Here is an 18641-nt window from a genome sequence, read left to right as displayed (position 1 = left end):
TGGGATTACTTTCTTGGTTTGTTTTTCAGATTGTTTGTTTATGGTATATAGAAATGCTACTGCTTTTTGTGTATAGATTTTGTATCCTGAAACTCTACTGAACTTGTTTATCAGTTCTAACAGTTGTGTAGTGGAGTCTTTAGGTTTTTCTAAATATGAAATCAGATCATCTGCCAACAAGGCTAATTTGACTTCATTTCTAATTTGAATGTCCTTTATTTCTTTCTCTTTTCTAATTTATCTAGCTAGGACTTCTAGTACTATGTTGAATAAAAGTGATGAAAGTGGGCATCCTTGTCCTGTTCCAGATCTTAGAGAAAATGCTTTCAGGTTTTTTTTCCCATGCAGTGTGATACTTTCTGTGAATTTTTCTTATATGGTTTTTATGATGTTCAGATATGTTCCTTCTATACACAGTTTTTTGAGAGTTTTTATCATGAAGGGATGTTAAGTTTTATGGAATACTTTTTCTACATCTAATGAAATGATTATATAGGTTTGTCCTTCATTCTGTTGATATGATGAATCACATTTATTAATTTATGTATTTTAAACCATGCTTGCACCTCTGGGGTAAATCTCACTTGATCAGCATGAATGATCTTTTTAATGCGTTGTTGAGTTCTATTTACTAGTATGATTTTGAGGATTTTTACATCTATGTTCATCAGAGATGCTGGCCTGTAGTTTTGTTGTTGTTGTGTCTTCATCTGGTTTTGTTATCTGGGTAATACTGGTCTTGTAGAATACGTTTGGAAGCATTTCCTTTGTCTCAATTTTTTGGAATAGTTTAAACTGGATTGGTATTAGTTCATCTTTAAATGTTTGGTATAATTCAGCAGTGGAGTTGGTGAAATGCTGGTATGGACACTCCTGTGGCCAACACAGCTGGTACTCCACATCGTTGCACCTGAAGCTTTGTAGACCAGCACAATACTGGCCTGTGACCACTGCTGCTTGGCTGCTGCTGATGTTTATTCAAAGTCTAAGACCACTTTAGTCAGTGGATGGTAAATTCTTTGGACACTGGGTACATCTCATCAAGGCAATGGATTCCTTTCTGGCCACAGTGGGTCTGAAAATGCTGTCCAGGAGCAAATATCTGGACTCTGGAGCTTCAGGAATATGCCTGCTGCTTTTTATTACTATTACTATAGTACCCAGGTTGCAAGACAAAGTTATCTGTATTCTTCCTTCTCCTTTCCCCAACAACATGTCAACATGGCACTGACATAAAAACAGACCTTCTAACCTGACTGCCACTCAAATTTATTCCAAGCTCCAGGTCACTTTAGTCAGCGGGTGGTGAAGCCAGCCAGAACTGTTTCCTCCTGCTGAGGCAAGGAATTTCTCGCCCAGGGCTGGTCTAAATGCTCCCTTCACAGGTGCCAGCAGAATTCTTCCTTGCACTACGTTCCACTGTGACAGGACAGCACTGAGTTCCCAAGGTCCACTCTCACTTTGGTCTTTCTCGCCCAAGCACACAGATTCTGTCTTCATGCTACACTACATGGGGTTCGCAGTGGGTGGTGGGGAGGGGCTATAGGCAATGCAAGACTGTCTTTTCTACCCTCTTCAATGCCTCTCTCCTTGATAATATAGTCAAACCAAGTACTGTGGTTGTCACCTATTTTGGTTTCTATGAAGGTGTTTTCTTGCAAGAATAGTTGCTCAATTTGGTCATCTTGAGGGGGAATGATCACTGAAGGGCTATATTCAGTCATTTTGTTCCAGCTCCCAAATATTGCCTCTTTTAAGTGTGGAAAAAGAGGAAGAAACATTAACCACTCCCCACCCTGCTCCCCTTTATAGTGACATAAAAAACAACAGATATGTCAGAGTAGCAGAGAAAAAATATAACCCGGGCCACCTCAATGGAAACTATCAAAATATTTTTATAATCTATCTACTTATTTTTATATTTATTGTCACCTTTCAAGTCCAAGCCATAGTAATCTCTAGTTTGAAGTACTTCAGTAGTCTCTTAATTGGTCTTCCTGGTTCTCTTTTACTACCCCAACTACTCTTATTACCAAACTGCAAACATACTGGTATTTTTAAAAATGCAAACCTCATTTTATCAGTCCTTAACACACGTCAAGGCTTCCATTGGCACTTAGAAAAGACCGAAACATGTATATATGAAAATGTATGCACTCACACACATATTTTTACTATGATCTACAGGGAAATAAGTAATTTGGTCTTTATCTGACTCTCCAACTCCATGCCAATGGGGTATACGTACTTCACTAAACCAAATAATGGGGTTTCAGAGGAGATTAATATGTGTTGTTTTAGGGGGATATCTTGAGGACAAAGGTGCTGGTAACTGATTCATGTCTGAAAAATCTAAAGGTGAAAGACTAGATCAGGCATTTAAGTAGAACAGAAAGACACTGCTATTTGGAAATAGTCTTCACCTTCAGAGATTCGCTGTATATAGGTGTATGCTTCCAATGTTTGCCATGGACTGGATGTGAATCCCATATTAAAGAAAAGTTCAACTTGTGCTGTCTTCAGGGAAATGCCTGTAGAAGCAAAGTGACCACAAATTTAAAAGTAATACATATTTTCCCTCCCTCTGACTGCTTTTAAAATAAAAAAATTCAATTTAATGAGTTATATTATGAGGAGCCTACCTGCATTTTTCTTTGCATTGATCCTACTTGGGGTGTGTAGTACATCTTGAATCTGTAGCTTGATATTACCTATCGGTTTTGAAAAATTCTCGGCCATTTCTATGCAATGATTGTATCTGCCCCATTTTCTGATTGCTCACCCCTTCCACGATGCCAATTACATGTACATCAGAATTTTTCCCATGTCCCATGTGTTTCTTGAAACTTTTTCTCTTAGTGCTTCAATCTAGACAGTTTCTCTTCAGTCCTCACCCATACTTTGGTCTGTTTTTTTTTTCCTTCATCTCTAATATGCTATTAAACTCATCCATCTATTCTTAGTTTCAATAATTATATTTTCCGATTCTAGACTTCCTGTTTGGTGATTTGTTTTAGTTACCAGTCCTCTAGTCCTCTGCTGAATACTTCACCTTATCACTGAATTTCTTAAACTTGTTAATCATTTTTAAAGGTTCATGTCTAAAAACTAAATAGCTAGATTCTACATGAGTTTGTTTATATCATCTGTTTATTTTTCTTGGTGTTCAGTTAATTTTTGACTTTTTCCATGCCTGGTCATTGTATATGAAAAATAGTTGAGATTATTTGAAGCTCTGGATATTGTTATACTTCTGGGACAATTTAATTTTGCTTCTGGTAAGCAGTTAGGCTAAGGACAGATTGTATTATTCCAATCAGGGATTTAACTGATTTAAAGTTGGCCTTTAGTTTTGGTGAAGGCTATTCTATTTCTCATTCACTCTTCCCCTTAGAATATAACCCTTCCGGGTCCTAACTTAAAGCCTCAAGTGTTTACCAAGTCTTCTCCTTCTTGTCAAGTTTTAAACTCCAATTTTTCTCCTGTAGATCTGAGATTCTGAAAACAGCTGTCTTATGTTTTTGGTCTTCAGTCAGTTCATTTGACTGTATCTGCATAAATCCTTTAAGGGACTTACTGGTGCCAAATTGGTCTCACCTTCTAGGTTTCCCTTCTCTGAGATATCATGTCTCCACAAACGCGTACTGTCTTGGTAGGTTGCTTTGCAGTCCAATAGATGTTATTTTATATGTTATCCAGATTTTCTAGGTTTCTCAGAAGTACAATTGGTCCAAACAAACTACTCCACAATTGCTGAAAGTGGTAGAGTGCTATAAATCTTTTACCTCTAATATTCCAGTTGATTTTATAATTAAAATTTGTCTTGGCACTAATTATAAATATTCACATAACACCTTTTTAAAAACAATCTATTTTAATATTTATAGGTGCACAATCACTTTGGTGTATGAAATTCCTTTCAAAATTAATTCCCATAATGATCTATTGTAGATTAGTTCAACTTAGATATCCTCAGAAATCTGTGCTGTCAACACAAACATTATTTTTAGCTATGATACTATAAATAACAGTTCTTGTTTATAAATTATGGCCACTGAAAGCAATACTTTTTCCTTTGTTTTCTTCTGCTATTCTGAGAATCAGTTGAAATTGCTTTAGTAGTGTATGCTTCCTTAAATTAAGATCTCTGGCTTGGCTATCATTATTTAAATACCTAGTGTTATGGACTGACTGGTTGGTTTATTGATAGATTTAGTCATTCAACAAATATATTTTGAGCATCAACTTTGTATTAGTCACATTTCTGAGACAATGTGTGTACAGAAAAGAGTGAGACAGGTAGACAAAGGACTAAAATGCAATAATGTAATAGTTACAATTGAGAAATGTACATAGCACCAAAGGAGCATAATCCTGCCTGGAGAAGTCAAGGAAGGATTCACAGAATAGTTAATGTTTTAACTGATCCGTGAAATATTTTTCGTAGTTTTCAAGTCTGATAACTCCTATGAGATCTTATAAAGTGGTTACCAAATCCGGCCTTGAGAAGTCTTGAAAAGATTGTTAGTTTTCAGCAAATGGTGCCAGAATAACTGGTCATGCACATGAAACAAAATGAATCAAGACAAAGACCTTACAAGCTTTACAAAAATTACAAAATACTTCACAAAAATTTAACTCAAAATGCTCATGGAGATAGAGAGTAGAATGAGAGTTACCAGAGGCTAGGAAGGGTAGCTGCCGGGGGGTGGTGGGGTGGAGAAAAGTGAGGATGGTTAATGGGTACAAAAAAAAATAGAATAAATAATATCTAGCATTTGATAGCACAACAGGGTGATTATAGTCAGTAGAACTTTTATTGTACATTTTAAAATAACTAGAAAAGTATAATTCAGTTGTTTGCAACACAAAGGATAAATTGCTGAAGTGATGAATATCCCATTTACCCTGATGAGATTATTATGATTTGCATGCCTGTATCAAAATATCTCATGTACCTCATAAATATTTACACCTACTGTGTACCCATAAAAATTAAAAATTAAAAACAAATTACCTAAAAATGGATCGCAGACCTAAATGTAAATTACAAAATACAAAACTCCTAGAAAATAACATAGGAGAACATCTACATGACCTTGGGTTTCGAGATGACTTTTTAGATATGGCACCCATTACAATCAATGAAAAAATAATTGACAGGCTGGATTTTATTCAGTTTTCAAAAATTATTTTCTGCAAGTGACCCTGTCTGCAAAATATCTGCAAAAGAGATATCTGACAAAGTATTGTTATCCAAAATAGACACAAAACCCTTAAAACACAACAATGATTCAATGAACAGCTCAATTAAGCAATGAGCCAAAGGCCTTAACAGACATCGCACCAAAGTAGATAAAGTAGATGCACACATGACAAAAAAGTATATGAAGCCATGGTCCTCATAATATGTCATAAGTGAAATGCAAATTAAAAGAATAATGAGATACCTGACATACCTATTAAAATGGCCAAAATCCATAACACTGACAACACTTGACTACTGGTGAACATGTGGAAAAACAGGGCCTTTCATACATTTCTGGTGGGAATGCGAAATAGTATAGCCACTTTGGAAGACAGCTGGAAGTTTCTTACAAAACTGATCCTACTCTTACCAGATAGTACAGCAGTTATGCTCCTAAATATCTACCCAAAGAAGTTCAGAACATGTCCACAACTTCTTTGGGTAGATATTTAGGAGCATAACTGCTGTATCATCTGGTAAGAGTGTGTCCACATCCATAGAAGGTACACCACCAAGAAATAACCCCAAAATCAACCATGGTCTTTGATAATAATGTGTGTCACAATACATCCATCAGTTGTAACAAATGTGCTCCTCTGGTGGGGCATGTTGATAATGGGGGAGTCTGTACATGTGAGGAAAATGGGGGTATATGGGAAAATGAGAACTTTCCGTATTTTCTGCTCTATTTTTCTGTGACCCTAAAACTGTTCTAAAAATAAAGATTATTAGAGACAGCATGTGAAAAGAGCCCAAAGCTAACAAGAAAATACAGTGACACTGAGGAATTCTGATTATTTCAGCATTACTGGAGCTTGAGGATTGGACAGTGACAACAGTGAGCAAAAAAGAGGAGGAGAAATGAGGCTAGAAAGAAAAACGTAAGTGTGATGAACCTTAAAGGGCATCGTAACAAGTTTGGCATTCCTTTTGAAAGAAATGGATCGTCATTAAAAGATTTTCAACAGAGGAGTAACATGATCATATATACATTACAGAAAGATAATTCTGGTTGCATCGCAGAGAATGGTTTGGATGGACGGAAGACTGGAGGCAGGGAAGCCAGAGAGGGAGACTGTTGCAATGATCTAGCTGACACAGGTTTTGAGCATGGAATAAGTAATGGAGAGGGGAGATGATGGGATCACTGCTATCTTTGTTCTATATAACCTCCACTTCTACCCGTAGCTCTTTTTCTTTTTCCATGCATAATCAGAATTTGAGGCTACCCTCTTTCCAATAAAAACAGTATTTAACTGGCAGCCATATTTTCTGTATTGTTCTCTCAAATCAATTCCTATCATGACACCATTTCTTTTCAAATTTCCTGGATTTCACTGAAAGTTTCTTATTTAAATTTCACCGACTTTTAAAGTGATCATTACTTTAAATACGTTAACTCACATTTGAACAGTACAGATTTTATAAATAGTTGTACAAAATGGATGCCTCATAAATATTTTGAAACTATGATGAGGCTTAGTTTTATTAATCTATTTTAAGTTCTGCAGTATGAGCACAATTAGAGTTTTGTTCTCTCTCAGCCACACATATATTTCACATGAAAGACGTTTCAAAGTTATTTTATAATACGAACCAGAGGAATAAGTTAATTTAATGAAAAAATGTGAAACACTGTCCTGCCCTTAGAAGGGAAGCAATACATGACCGAAAAAAGCTCACGTTTATTAAAAATGTCATTTGTCAACTCATTAATTATATTAATAGCTTGCATTGGTAAGGTACTTTAAAATTCTTTCACATTTATTATTCAATTTTAATTAAAATAAAAATAATTGTAAAAATTTTAGTGTGTAACAGGCTGTATGGATCTTGATGTGGAACTAACACTCATTATCTCCAGGATCCTGTAATGTGTTCAGGTATTAGGAAGACATTGATGATTACCTACTATGCGTTCATGATTATTCTCAATGCACTGACAAATAGTAATGGTTTGCATAAAGTCCCTGCCTTGATTGTCTAACAATTCTATCTTTCCCACTGGCCAGGGAAAAATTGTTAAAGAAAATGTATCATTTACTATCAGCAAGAAAATAGCCTGAGTATATAGAGACACACTTTTTATTAAGTCTGGGATTTTGAGTCACAAAGAAGTCGAGATTTACATTATAGCTTTTCATTTCTAAGCAATTCCAAGGGGGAAAGACTCTCCCAAAATTTAAAGGAATTGCTTTGATGTTAATGTATAAAACTGCCAAGACAAGATTTTCCTACGTTACAGTGTATATGACAATGTTCTTTATTTCTAAAGTAGTTACTTATTGTTACGCTTAGTGGAAATGTTAAGTCTCGTCTTACGGACAAATCTTAGTTTGTTCAGGAACTGATTAATCAGGTAGGATTTTCTTTTGCACTTTCAATTCCTTGATTTTGTCCATATTCCTATTTCTTATTATTTCTACTAGTACATGGCTAACAAAACAGAGAAAAGTTGTAAGAAGTCAATTGTATTGAATGCCTTCCTAACTTTTTCCTTCGAGTTTTTCTTTAAACTGAGTATATTTCACTGAGAGGTGAAAAGATTTGTGAACATCTGGGTCCTAGTCGGCTGCCACCTGTGACGACCTGCATTAATCTTTAGATCCTTTCCCTGTTCCCTAAGAAACACTGGCAAAGTTAATCAGTGACAAAGTTAATTAGAATTTAGTTCTCCTAAAATGTCTCATCATCAACAGCAATTCTATGTACCACCGGAAGATGCAGTTTAGAGAGAGTGTCTGCAGTGATGCTTATCAAAGTAATTGAAAAAGGCAGGTGGGGATGTTTCAGAATTAATCACTAAAAAAGTGCAAAAAGCATCTCAAGTTTGTAGTGTGTTATGAATTGAATTGTGTCCCACAAAAAGATATGTTAAAGTTCTCGCCCTGGGGACCTGTAAATGTTAACTTATTTGGAAACAGTCTTTGCAGATAGAGGTCATTACAGGGGGCCTTCATCCAGTATGACTGATGTATTTATAAGAAGAGAAGGGACACCGACAGAGACCCACCGTGAGGCCATTATGTGATGACAGAAGCAGAAATTGAAATGCCTGCAACTGAAAGCCAAGGAATGCTAAGGATTGCCAGCCACTACCAGAAATCAGAAAGAGGCCAGGAAGGATTTTCTGCCTGGAATCTCAGGGGGAGTATGGCCCTGTTGACACCTTGATTTCAGACGTTCAGCCTCCAGAACAGTGACAAGATAGATTTTTGTTGTTTCTAGTCACTCAGTTTGCGGCACTTCGTTACAGCAGCCCTAGCAAACTAATACAGAATGTAAACAATATTTTTTTCAAGAGAATTAAAAACATGCAGGCATGTAATACAAGTCAGTAACTCTATGCTTCCAAGACACAGATTCGTTCAGATAGAAGAACGGTTGCTATTTTTTAATTAGCTGCAAGGAGATGGCTGCTCCTTAAATTTTTCTGACTCACTTGTTTTTTAAAGTAAACTTCATTTTGAGATATTTGCAGTTCCACATGCAATTGAACTACTGGACATTGCTATATTTCTCTGAACTTCAGAAAGAAAGAGATCAAGGGGTTAAGCAGAAAGGTATGCTTGATCCCATTATATGAGACTCTAGAATACAAGATAATGATTAAGGAGTGTTGAATGTTCTCATAAATAGAATTATGTCGACGATAATATGAATAATAATGTAGAGAATAAAAGAGGAAAGTACCCAAAGCAATCAGTGAAACTGAAAATTAAGCTTTTTGTTGAATCTAGAATTATAAAGTTTTATGATTGTGTCCAAGGTAAGTATGAGAAGAATGTGTAGGCAGGTAATGGTCAAAGTGAACTGAAGTCTTAAAGAGACGGTAGAATTTTGATAAGTGACAAGAAAAAGCAGAAAATCTCATTCTTAAGTTGTGTTCTTTCAACATGTCATAATTACAGAGCATTAAAAAATATTATTTAAAAGAATTGAAAAAAACATGGGTATATAAGGTGGCAAAGAGGATCGACCTGCCCTGAAGAAATCTCTCAATGGAATCACCAAACTTTACTATTCACATATGTGGAATCATGGGGAACTATATGGATGTTGCCAAATTTTAGAGAGTAATTGAAGAAGGTGGTGTTATTTAACCTAAGAAATAGAACATGACAAAATAGTTTTCAAAATCACTGCCTTGGCATTTGGAGTGACATCAGAAACATGGCATAAAAGGAAACTCCATGCATTTGTCCCCCACAGGCAGGTAGGTAGACAGACAGACAGATAGACAGACAGGTAGGTAGGTGGGTGAGTGGGTGGATGGGTAGGTAGGTAGAGAGAGAGAGAGAGAGAGAGAAAGATAGATAGATAGATAGATAGATAGATAGATAGATAGATAGATAGATAGATAGATAGATAGATAGATAGATAGACTGACAGACAGGCCGGCCGACAGACAGATAGATAGATAGACAGATAGATAGATACGTAGATACATAGATAGACAGATATTGGCTAAAATAATTTTTTCAGAGCTCCAAAAACAGTCAAAGGTCTAAAGTGGCCAAATGAATGCCTAATCAAGAAAAAGCAACATTCAAAACATTAGGAAATGTGATGTTTTTACTCACTTTTGCCTCACCCATTTCCCAACGTGGCATAATGCAACAGTGAAAAAGCAACAATCTAGTTCCCGATTCTTTCCCTCGAAATGGAGGGAGCAGAACAGACATCTTTTCGTTGTTCTAACCTGTCTGGGGGTGGCCTGAAAGACTGATTGCGGGACACAAAATCAATGTGCAAAAGTCAGATCTCTTTCTGTACATTGATAATTGACATTCTACAAAGGAAATCAAGAAAACAATCCCAGTTATAAGAACATCAAAAACATAAAATGCTTTGGAATAAACAACCTAAGACATAAAAGACTTATATACTGAAAACTATAAAATTCTGCTGAAGGAAGAAGAAAAATAGAGAGATCTCTCATGTTTATGGATTAGAATACAATTCCTATTGTTATGATGTCAATACTACCCAAAGTGATCAACAGCTTTAGTACAATTCCTATAAAATTCAAATTTCTGATGACATTTTTTGCAGAAATAGAAAAATTCGTGCTAAAATTCATATGGACTCTCAAGGGATGCTGAGTATTCAAGACAATCTTGAAAAAGGAGAATAAAGTTGAAGGTCTCAGGTTTTCCGATTTTGAAACTTAATACAAAGCCACACAGTAATCAAAATCTGATACTGGCATAAACACAGACACATAGACTAATGGAATAACGTAGATATTTCATAAATAAACCCTGCATATATGGTCAAAAGATTTTCTTAACGCCTTGTAAAAAAAGGTGTTTTGCACCTTTGGGAAAATGTTTTTCACCTTTAAGAATGGGGAAAGGAGGATCTTTTCAACAAATGATGCTGGGAAAACTATATCGACAAGCATGAAGATGAATTTGGACTTTTACTTTATATCATATATAAAATTAACTCAAATAGATTAAAGACCTAAATGCATGAGCTGAAAATATAAAAGTCTTAGAAGAAAACATATACAAAAAGCTCTATGACATTGAATGCAGCAACAATTTCTTAGTTATAGCCCCCAAAAGCACAGGCAACAAAAGGAAAATGGATAAATTGGATTTCATCAAATTTAACACTTTTGTCATCAAAGAAAACTATTAACAGAGCGAAAAGGCAACTCACAGAATAGGAGAACATACTTCCAAATCAGGTCTCTAACAAGAGATAAATATCCAGAGTATACCAAGAACTCCTACAACTCAACACAAAAAACAATCAATGCAATTTTTAAAATAGACCAAGAATTCAAATAGATATCCCCCCAAAGAAGATATACAATGGCCAGTAAACGCATTGAAAGATAGTGGGTATCATTTATCTTTAGGGAAATGCAAATAAAAAACACAATGAGTGGCCAGGTGTGGTGGCCTACGCCTGTAATCCCAGCACTTTGGGAGGCAGAGGCGGGTGGTTCACCTGAGGTCAGGAGTGTGGCAGTTCCTCAAAATATTAAACATAGAATTACCATATGATCTGGAAATTCTATTTTTGTGTATATACCCAAAAGAATTGAAAGAAAGGATTTGAAGAGATATTTGTACACCAAGTTCACAGCAGCATTATACACAATAGCCAAAAAGGGGAAAGAATACAGATGTTGACTGACAGATGACTGAATAAACAAAATGCAGTACATATGTACAAAAGAATATTATTCAGCCGTAAAAAGGAATGAAATTCTAGCACATGCAAAGACCTGGGTGAACCTTGAAGACATCATGTTTAGTGAAATAAGCCAGACGCAAAAGGGCAAATATTATGTGATTCCATTTACATGAACTATTCACTGTAGTCAAATTTATACAGGCAGAAAATAGAATGGTGATTGCTAGGGATTAGGGAGAGATGGGAACGGGAAGAGTTTCAAAAATTTGGAAAGATGCAAATTTTCTGGATACAGATGATGGTGATGGTTGCACAGCAATGTGAATGCACTTATTGCCACCTAACTATATACTTATCAATGTTTAAAATGATAAATGTTATGTATGTTTTACTACAATGCAAAAAATTCAATGGAGACTGAGGGTAGGGAAAGGATTGACTGAAAGATGTTATTCGGAAAGTTTTAGTAGTGATAAAAATGTTCTATATGTTTACTGCAGTGGCAGTTGAGGGTGTATGCTTTTATGTATTCATTGAGTACATTTTATCTGGTTTAATTTTATTATATGCAAATTATACCTGAGTAAAGCTGATTCAAAAAATTCTTAAAAATATCACTTGCCTTTAAATTTTTTTAAAAAAGGATTAGACTGAATCAGGGTAAGAGTTGAGAACAGAAGTGGACGGAGGCTACAGAGAGGCATATGTCTTCTCCACATACAGGATGCATTGCTTAATGACGGAGCATTGTCAGGAGATATCATCATTGTGGGAACATCATAGAGTGCACTCAACACAATCTTAGATAGTATAGCCTGTCGCTTCCAGACTACAAACATGCACAGTATGTTGCTGTACTGAATATTGCAGGCCATTGTAACACAATGGTATTTGTGCATCTAAACGTAACTAAACACAGAGAAGGTACACTAAAAATATGTTATTAAAGATAAAAAATGGTGCACTTGTATAAGGCACTTACTGTGAATGGTGCTATCAGGATTGGAAGTTGCTCTGGGTGAATCAGTGAGTGAGTGGTGAGTGAATGTGAAGGCCTAGGACATTACTGTACTCTACTGTAGACTTTATCGACACTATACACTTAGGTTACACTAAATTACTAACAAAACTTTTCTTTCTTCAATACTAAATTGCCCTTAGCTTACTGTAACTTTTATACTTTATAAACTTTTTAATTTTATTTTTTTACTTTTTGACTGTCTTGTAAAAACTCTTACCTTAAAACACAATCACATTTTACAGCTGTACAAAAATATTTTCTTTATATCCTTATTCTATACAATTTTTAATTTTTTAAAACTTTTTCAACATTTTGTTAAAAACTGAGACACACACACACATTAGCCTAGGCCTATATGGGATCAGGATCATCAATATCACTGTCTTCCACCTCCACAGCTTGTCACACTGGAAGGTCTTCAGGGGCAATAACACACATGGAGCTGTCATCTCCTATAACAATGACATTTTCTGGAATACCTCCTGAAAGTCTGTACCTGAGGCTGTTTTACAGCTAATTTTTTTAGTAAGTAGAAAGAATACACTCTAAAATAATGAGAAGTATAGCATAGTAAGTACATAAAAGTAGTATAATCATTTATTTTCCTTATCAAGTATTATGTGCCATACCTAATTGTAGGTGCTAAACTTTTATATGACTGGAAGCACAGTAGGTTTGTTAATACCAATATCACTATACACACATGAGGAATCCATTGTGCTCCAACCTTACAACACTACGATGTCGCTAGGTGAGAAAAATTTTTCAGCTTCATTACAATCATATATGCAAACCATCATTGACTGAAATGTCATTATGCAAAACATGATTATACTAATAATTACAAACACAACATCTAACAATGTAATTGAGTTCTTGCTACAAACCAGGCCTGGTTCTAAACCATTTTATATATTATCTAAACAAATACTCACAAAATAGCTCTAATGTTAGGTACTGTTATTGCCCTCATTTTTAAGATGAGGAAAGTGAAGCTTAGTTTCAACAGTTTCCCTAATGCCTTATATAGATAAGTAGTGGATTCTAATGTATATATTCCATTCTGAGAGCAAAAGTTATTCATCAGTGTATTACTGTGCTAAATAGAGATTTTCATAAATATAACTGCCATACCAACTAATTGTCTCCAGTTCCTGGAAGTATCTGGGCAGGTATTGAGGAGCTATCAGTCAAAGAAATTATAGAGCAGGCATGAGCAAACTAAGGCCAGTTATGAAATCAGGTCCTGCCAGTTTTTGTTGTTGTTTTTAAATTGTGATACAATTAACACACCATAAAATGTAGTCTTTTAGAAAGATGTTATATTTAGTGGTTTTTAGTCTATTCACAAGATTGTACAAACATCACCACTATAGAGTTCCCGAATCATTTCATGACATCCAAAAAGAAATTCTATATTCACTAGTACTCACTCTTCACTATCCTCTTGCCTTACCTCCTGGCGACAATTAATTAATCCACTTTCTGACTTTTTGTCTATTCTGAATATGTCATAAAAATGACATATGCTATGTCTTTAAGTTTACTAATATTTTCTTTCCTAGCTTTGAGTCTGCCGTGAATCCTACCCAGTATATTTTTTGTCTCAAATATTGTAGTTTCCTTCTTTAAAAGTTTTATTTGGGTATTCTAATATCTTCCATGACTCTAGTTAACATCTGTCTTTTTGAATATATAAAAAATTATTATAAGCACCGGGCATGATGGCTCACATCTGTAATCTCAGTACTTTGGGAGGCCAAGGTAGGCTAATCACCCGAGGTCGGGAGTTCGAGACCAGCCTGACCAACATGGAGAAACCCCATCTCTATTAAAAATACAAAATTAGCAGGGTGTGGTGGCATGTGCCTGTAATCCCAGCTACTCGGGAGGCTGAGGCAGGAGAACTGCTTGAACCTGGGAGGCAGAGGTTGCAGTGAGCCAAGATCGCACCATTGCCCTCCAACATAGGCAACAAGAGCAAAACTCCATCTCAAAAAAAAAAAAAAAAAAAATGAAAGCACACAATAAATGACTTTTTGTGACTGGCTTTTTTCACTTGGCATAATGTTTTTAATGCTCACCCATGTCGTAGCATCAGTATTGTATTCTTTTTTATGGTTGCATAATATTCCATTGCTTGTATATACAACATTTTGTTTATTCATCAGTTAATGGACATTTGGGTTGCTCATATTTTTGGTGTCATGCAAATTAAAGCTATGAACATTCATGTACAAAATCGTACTTAAACTTATGTTTTCAATTCTCTTGGGTAAAGCCTAGGAGTGGAATTGTTGGATCATAAGGTAAGCCTTATGTGTGATACTGGCAGTTTAACAAATGAGGAACTGCCAAACTGTTTTTCAAAACTACTGCACTATTTTATATAACCCTGGGCAATATGTGAGGGTTCCAATGTCTACAGATCTAACATTTGTTATTGTCTATCTTTTTGTTTATAGCTATCCTAATGGATGTGAAGTGATACCTCATTGTGATTTTAGTTTGCACTACCCTAATTTATAATTATGTTGAGCATCTTTTCATGTACATATGGACCATTTTATTTGTGTAAGTGTTTATTCAAATATATTACCATTTTAATTGAGTTCGTTATTTGCTTTTATTATTGATTTGTAAGAATTCTTTATAGATTCTGAATATTTGACCCTTATTAAACATATAATTTGCAAATGTTTTCTACAATTCAATAGTTTGTCTTTTCAATTTTTTGAGAATGTTCTTTATGAACAAACACTTTTAATTTTACTAACGCCCAATTTATTATTTTTTTGATTGTATGTTTTTAGGTGTCATATGTAAGAAATCATTGCCTAATCTAAGGTCACAAACATTTACACCTATATTTACACCTATACACCTACAGCCATTATGTTCCTTCTAAGAAGCTTATAAACTTAGCTTTTACATTTAGGTCTTCAACCTAGTTTGAGTTAATTTTTGTATATGGTAGGTGGAGGTATCCAACTTCCTTTGTTTGTATGTGAATATCGTTTCTCAGCTCCATTCTCTAAAAAGACTATTCTTTATTCATTGTATTGTCTTGATACCCTGGTAGAAAAACATAAATGTCTATTTCTAGACTCTATTCCATTGGTCTGTGGGTCTATCTTTATGCCAGCAGCACAGTGTTGATTACTGTGACTTTGTAGTAAGTTTTGAAATCAGGAGGTGTGAGTTTTCCAATTTTGTTATGTCTTTTCAAGGTTGTCTTTGGTATTCTGGATCACTTGAATTTTTTTTGACTTTTAGAATCAGCTTGTCAACTTCTGCAAAAGGCCAGCTGTAATTCTGATAAGAATTGCATTAAATCTACAGATCACTTTGAGGGTTATTGGTGTCTTAGTAACATTAAGCCTTCTTATTCATAAACACAAGATGTTTACCATTTATTTAGTTTTTCTTTAATTTCTCTCAATGATGTCTTTTACTTTTCATTGTACAAGTCCTGCTTTTCTTTTAGAGTTATTCCTAATATTTGACTCTTTTTCATACTGTTGTAAATGACTTAATTTTCTGATATTTCATTGCTAGTGTACAGAAATACAACTGACGTGGGTATATTGATTTTGTATCCTTAAATCTTGCGGAAGTGATTTATAAGCTCTAATCCTTTGTTTTATAGATTCCTTAGGATTTTCTATCTCTAAGATTATGTCACCTGCAATGGAAATAAATTTTTAAAAAATAATTACAACTTTTATTTTAGACTCTGGGGGTACATGTGCAAGTTTGTGAAATGGATGTATTGCATGATGTTGAGGTTCGGGATATGAATGATGCTGTCACCCAGGTAGCGAGCATCGCACCCAGTAGTTAGTTTTTCAAACCTTGCCTGCCTCTCCCCGTATCTGATACTCCCGAGTGTCTATTGTTTCCATCTTTATGTCCATGAGTACCCACTCTTCAGCCCCCACTTATAAATGAGAATATTATTTGATTTTCTGTTCATGTGTTAATTTGCTTAGGATAATTGCCTCCAACTGCATCCATGTTGCTGCGAAAAACACGATTTCATTCATTTTTATGACTGCATAGTATCCCACAGTGTATATGTACCACATTTTCTTTATCCAATCCACTTTTGATCTGTGCCTACGTTGATTCCATGTCTTTGCTATTTTGAATATTGGTGTGATGAACATACAAGTGAAGGTGTCTTTCTGGTAGAATAATTTATTTTCTTTTGGATATATATCCAGTAATAGGATTGCTGGGTCGATTAATAGTTCTGTTGTTAGTTCTTTGAGAAATGTCTAAACTGCTTTTCACAGTGGCTGAACTAATTTACATTCCCACCAACTGTGTGTAAGTGTTCCCTTTTCTCTGCAGCCTCACCAGCATCTGTTATTTTTTGACTTTAATAATAGCCATTCTGACTGGTGTGAGATGGTGTCTCATTGTGGTTTTGATTTGCATTTCTCTGACGATTAGTGATGTTGAGCCCCTTTTCATATGTTTGTTGGCCACTTGTGTGTCTCCTTTTGAGAAGTGTTTGTTCATGTATTTTGCCTATTTTTAATGGGGTTGTTTTTTGCTTGTTCAATTGTTTGTTAAAAATTCTGGATATTAGACTTTTGTTGGTTGCATAGTTTGTGAATATTCTCTCCCATTCTATAGGTTGTTTGTTTACTCAGTTTATACTTTATTTTGCTGTGCAGAAGCTCTTTAGTTTAATTAGGTTCCATTGGTCAATTTTCATGTTTGTTGCAATTGCTTTTGAGGATTTAGTCATCAATTTTTTCCCAAGACCAATGTCCAGAATGGCATTTCTTAGGTTTTCTTCTAGAATTCTTATAGTTTCAGTTCTTACATTTAAATTTTTAATCCATCTTGGGTTAATTTTTGGAAATAGTGAAAGGTAGGGGTGCAATTCCATTCTTTTGCATATGGCTAGTCAGCTATTCCAGCACTATTGACTGAATAGGGAGTACTTTCCCTATTGCTTATTTTTGTTAACTTCTTTAAATGTTTGGTAGAATTAACCATGGAAAGCCATCTGGTTCTGGGTTTTCCTTTAATAGGAAGTTTTTAAATTTCTAATTTAATCTCTTTACTTGATACAGTTCAATTTAGGTTCTTCTTTATTCCATTTCAGTAGTTTTGCATTTCCAGGAATTTTTTCATTTTATCTAAATTGCACAATTTTTAGATACAAAATTGTTCACAGTATTTTCTTATAATCCTTTCTATTTTTGTAAGGTTGCAAGTAACATCACAGCTTTTATTCCTTATTCTAATAATGTGAGTCTTTTCTCTCTCTTTTCTTGGTTAGTCTTAGCTATAGGTTTGTCAAATTTGTTGATCTGTTTAAAAAAACTTGTTTTGAGTCATTTCTTTTCTCTATTGGCTTTTTTTCTTCTGCATCACATTTATCGTCTAATATTTATTATTACCTTCATTCTGCTGCTTTTGTGTTTAATTAGCTCTTTGTTTCCCAGTGTTATAAGACGGAAAGTGAGATTATTGATTAGAGATTGTTCTTCTTTTTAAATATTGTTTTCAGCTATAAATTTCCCTCTAAGCATTGTTATAAAACCCTACTATACTTTTAATTTATCTGAAAGTATTTTCTAATTTTTATTGTAATTTTAATTCGACCCATTGGTTATATGGGAGTGCATCATTAAATTTCTGCATATTTATCAAATTTCCTTTTGAAATTGATTTTTTGAATAATTTGATAAATTTGAATTTATCAAATTTCCTTTTGTTGTTGATTTTTAATTTTATTTCATTTTGGTCAGAGAAATATGCGTTGTATGACTTCAATTATTTTAAATTTATTGACTATTGTTTTATGGTCTATTCTTAAGAATGTTCCATGTGCACTTGAGAAGAATGTCCGTTTTGCTGTTTTTATAGTGTTCCACAGGTTTCTATTACACCTAGTTGCTTTATTGTCCTGTTTAAATATGTTTTTCTTTAGTGCTATTCTATCTAATAGTTCTATCCATCATTATAAGTGAGATATTGAAGGCTTCAACTACTAAATTGTCTATTCCCCCCTTCAAAGACTGAAGATTTTATTTCATGAAAAAAACTTACTACATGTTTACAATTATTACAACATTTTTGTGGGCTAAACTTTTTATCATTATAAAATGTTCCTTATTGTCTTAGTAACAATTTTTGTCTTAAAGTCTGTTTTGCTTGATACCAGTATTACCATTCCAGCTCCTTTTTTTTTTTTTT

This window comes from Colobus angolensis, unplaced genomic scaffold, assembly GCF_000951035.1.
Source record: "Colobus angolensis palliatus isolate OR3802 unplaced genomic scaffold, Cang.pa_1.0 Scaffold366, whole genome shotgun sequence".
In the NCBI taxonomy this organism is placed as follows: domain Eukaryota; kingdom Metazoa; phylum Chordata; class Mammalia; order Primates; family Cercopithecidae; genus Colobus; species Colobus angolensis.
This window is presented reverse-complemented; position numbering follows the sequence as displayed.